This window comes from Triticum dicoccoides, chromosome 5A (assembly GCF_002162155.2).
Source record: "Triticum dicoccoides isolate Atlit2015 ecotype Zavitan chromosome 5A, WEW_v2.0, whole genome shotgun sequence".
In the NCBI taxonomy this organism is placed as follows: Eukaryota; Viridiplantae; Streptophyta; class Magnoliopsida; order Poales; family Poaceae; genus Triticum; species Triticum dicoccoides.
The window spans coordinates 43,156,755-43,161,438 of NC_041388.1; the positions used below are offsets into that span (position 1 = coordinate 43,156,755).

The 4,684-nt window shown below is 47.4% G+C and overlaps 1 pseudogene; it reads left to right on the top strand.

Annotated features, from left to right (window-relative positions):
• The first annotated feature begins 1,076 nt into the window (after positions 1 to 1,076).
• On the top strand, positions 1,077 to 4,684 carry LOC119298995 (annotated as a pseudogene).

Genomic DNA, 4,684 nt, shown 5'->3' on the forward strand with positions numbered 1-4,684 from the left:
CCATTTCGCATATTTTCAAAAACTGGAATAAGCAAAATGGCAAAACAAACAGAAATATGTTTCATATATTTGAAAAGTATCATTTTCACATATTTTAGATAATCAATTTCACATATTTGAAATAACTCATTTTCACATATTTTCACAAACTGGAGTGAGCAAAATGGGGAACAACCTGAGATACGTTTCATATATTTGAAAAATACCAGTTTCACATATTTTAGATAATCAATTTCACATATTTGTAATAACCCATTTCAAATATTTTCACAAACTGGAATAAGCAAAATGGGAAACAAACTGAAATACGTTTCATATATTAGAAAAATGCCAGTTCACATAATTCAAAAACTATCATTTAGAAAAATAATTTCAGTCGTTTGAAAACAAGATTTCACGAATTTTCAAATAATTTGAAATAATCAGCTTCACATTGTGTAAGTAACTAGTTTCACATTTTTGGAATAATTAGTTGCGCATATTTCACACTAAAATATGTTTCATATGCATGAAAACCAAATTTCACTCATTTCAAAGAATTGGTTTCACCAAATTCAAAAAAGTTATTCCACTTATTTCAGAAAACATATTTCACTCATTTGGAACGTTGAAATTTAAACATGTTTGAATGTATTCAGGATTGATCTTGTTTTAAAGATCTTGGCCATAGGAGTTCAAATATATATACGATATTTGAAAAACGGAAAGTGGTATTGTCCTAAAGGTCTTGGCGGCAGAAATTCACAAATGTAAGAAAAAACATGGACTTTGTGTGGGGATAAATCACAGGCCGCATGCTACTCTCTCTCTCCTCCTGACAAAAAATGGAGCTATACAAGACAAGCTGAGTTGACATAATGAGAGAGGTAAAAAAAAGCCTGAGAGAATACACGTGAGAAGTAGCAGTGTACACACGTATCTAGACGCAGACGAGCCGCGGATGCTCCACCACCGGTAGATACCGGAACCAGTAAAAAAGAAGTTTGCGACCTTTCCCGACGACTTGTCGAGCCGTTATATAATCACACAACTTATATCAACCTAAACCCTATGGTTGTTTGCCGTTGGCTATTCTCATCACACCACAATAATCCGGAAGAGGAAGCAAGCTAGCTCATTCCGGCCCAGCATGCAGCCGGCGGCAATGGAGACCGGCCAGGGCCAGCCATGGGAGTACAGACTGCGGAAGTACCTCCTGCTGCTGGCCACCCTGGTGGCCAGCATCACGTACACCGCGGGCTTCAACCCACCGGGGGGCGTCTGGCAGCAGAAGGGCTCCGACGAAGACGGCCACCGCGCTGGCGACCACATCATCAACGACACCGACAACCGCCGGCACCTCGCCTTCTTCTATTGCAACGCCACCGCGTTCATCGCGTCCCTCGTAGTCATCGTCCTCATCCTCATCCTCGCCATACGGCACGACAAGGACAAGGACAAGAAGGACACCGTGTGGGTCGCCTCAGGCTCAGGCGTCGTGCCGCTGCGGCTTGTCATGGTGCTCGACCTGCTCAGCCTCGTGGGCGCCTACACCGCCGGCACCTGCCGAGACAAGGTGTCATCTCTCTACTCAGCCGCGCTGGTGGCCGCCATTTTCATCTACATCGTGCTTCTCAAGCTGCTGGACCTGGACTGGTGGTGGTGCTTTCCAAACGAAAGCAGCAACTCCTTGTCCACCTCCGAGCTCCCGTTGCCGCGGGAGGAGATGAAAGCCGAAGAACGGTTCCGCAAGGTTCTGATGCTTCTGGCGACATTCGCGGTGAGCATCACGTATGTCGCCGGGCTGAGCACACCGGGCGGCTTCTGGGACAGCACCGACGGCAGCCACCGGCCGGGCGACGCCATCCGATCACCACAGCCTGCGGCTGATGGTGTTCCTGCTCTGCAACACCACAGCGTTCATGGCTTCCCTGTTCATCACCATGCTTCTCATCATCGACGGCAGGAAGCTCCTTGGGAAGACGGCCCGGACTCGCGAGCTCTACACTTGCATCATCGTCGCGCTAGTCAGCCTCGTCGCCGCCTATGCCGCTGGCAGCTGCAGGAAGAATGACACCACCGTCTATGTGGTCAGCCTTGTTGGCGCCGTTCTGGCATTCATCCTACTCCTGGTACTCCATCGTTTCTTCTACGGCAATTCTTGTTCCAGTCCAGAGCAACAATCTGATGAAAATCAGCAGACTAGTGATAATGCCAGGTACTGAACACATACATAACCTCTTCTTGTTTGAGATTATTTTTGACTGCTTCTTTCTTTCTTTCTTTCTTTCTTTCTTTCTTTCTTTCCTTCTCTCTCTGCAACTGAATCGATCTGTTTCTTCTACTCTGCAATGAATCGAATGGATGCAGTGCTTGTACCGGTGTATTCCTTTTTTTCTCAGCCTGGTTGGCGTCGTTCCGGCGGCGGCAGGCTGGTGATAATGCCAGGTATACTTACTAAGCACATACTTCCTCTATTTTTATTTACTCTGCATATTAGGTTTGACTGAAGTCAAACTTCGTAAAGTTTGAGCAAGTTTCTAGAAAAAAATATAAATATTTATCATAAAAAATCAAAATGATGTGAAAGTATATTCAATAATGAATCTAATGGTATTGATTTGTTATTGTATATGTTAATATTTTTGTTTATAAACTTTGTCAAGTTTATTACAAAGTTTGACTTTGACCAAGGCTAATATATGGACTAAATAAAAAGGAGGAAGTACTACGTACATATCCTCTTCTTCGTCTATAATTAATTGCTTATAGAGTATTAGACCGCTTCATTCTTTCTTTCTATTCAAGACTTGAACTGAACCGAACTATGTGTCTTTCTCTGCCAGCTGCAGTGCTAGCAGGGAAGCTCTGGACAAGACCCGCTCTCTTGTTCTACTGCTCGCCACTCTTGCCGCCACCATCACCTACTCAGCGGGGTTGGACCCACCGGGTGGACTTTGGCAGGATGGGGACATGGCCGGCAACCCGATTCTTCTCACGGCGGATGCTAGGCGGTACAATGTATTCTACTACTGCAATTCGGTTTCTTTCGTGGCGTCATTGGTGGTCATCATCCTGGTCCAGGAGGAGATTCTCGTCAAGCACCATGTGCTGGAGGCAACCATGATACTCGACCTGTTTGGCCTCGTCGGCGCGTATGCCGCCGGGAGCTGCAGGAACATGAAGCACTCCATCTATGCCATGGCCTTGGCATTCGCCGTCCTGGGCTACGTGGTGATCCATGTTGTCTTCTTCACGCTGGATCATGAGGAAAAGAAGAATCACGACAATAATGAAGATCCGGTGCTTGAGGATAGGCGCAAAGTGCTTGAGGATAGGCGCAAACTGCTTGAGGAGAGGCGCAACCAGTTTCTTGACAAGAGGCGCAAACGGTTGTTACTCTTCGCAATCTTGGCCGCGACCATCACCTACCAAGCCGGCCTCACCCCTCCGGGCGGCTTCCTGCTCCAGGACAAGCTCGGAAACCACGCCGGTGACCCGGTCCTCCTGTGCAACGACCAGCGCCGCTACAAAGCCTTCTTCTACTGCAACTCGGTGAGCTTCATGTTGTCCATCGCTCTCATCATCCTCCTGGTGAACCCCACTGTGTATAGACCAGCCATAGAAAGCAATGCGTTGTCTGTTTGTACGGCGGTGGGCTTGTTTTGTTTGATGGGGGCCTACGCCGCCGGAAGCACGCAGGACAATAAGACATCCATCTACATCTTCGTCTTGGTGGCGCTGGTCCTCTTCGTTGCAGCCGGATTGCTAGTAGTATATTTTGTGGGGGAGCAGAGAAGAAATGCCAATCCAGCAGCAGACATGCGGTCCATATTTGAACAGGATGCCGCTAAGGAGGAAGAAGATAGGAAGAAGGAGGAAGAAGAAAGAAAGGAGGTAGAAGAAAAGAAGAAGGATGCAGAAGAAAGGAAGAAGCACGCGAGGCGCAAGTACCTGATGCTGGTAGGCATCTTGGTGGCAAGCGTAGCCTACCAGGCCGGACTGGAACCGCCCGGCGGGATGTGGCAGAGCAGCAGCGACGAGCACGAGGCGGGCAGCCCGGTGATGCAAGATAACATGAGGGGCCGGTACCTCTTCTTCTACAGCAACTCAATTTCTCTTGTGGCTTCCATCGTTGTCATCATCATGCTGCTACCGCATTGGCTGCCCAAGAAGAAAGAAGAATGTGAAGATTGGTCGCTGAGGGTGATGAACAAGACGATCATACTGGATTTGGTTGCTCTCCTAGGGGCCTATGCAGCCGGCTCCTGCAGGGGGTGGAAGACATCTATGTATGTCGTCGCGCTCATCGTTGCCGTGCTGGGCTACTTTGCCATCCATATGAAACTGTCATTATGCCGGCGGAAGAATCCTCGTCGTTATGGGAGCATTGAGAGGCAGAACAGCCAAGGAAATCAGCCAGTCTGACTCATTTATCTGTGTGCCTCCCTGTAGTATAGCCCTACTAATGTGAGGGCAATCCACAAAGTAGTCCAGAATTCAGGGCAATTGCTCATTTGAGCTGTGATCTAATCTGTTTTGCCTCTAATCAGCTTATCTCTGTCCAGTCTCTACCCTGCTTTAGCTCTCCCCCTTTTTAGTGATGTAATAGGGTTACTCCCTAGGCAGGTATGTGTATCATAATAATCCAATGAATATGGCACAATTACCAGATTCTGTGTGCACTCTCTGCCTCGTAATTATA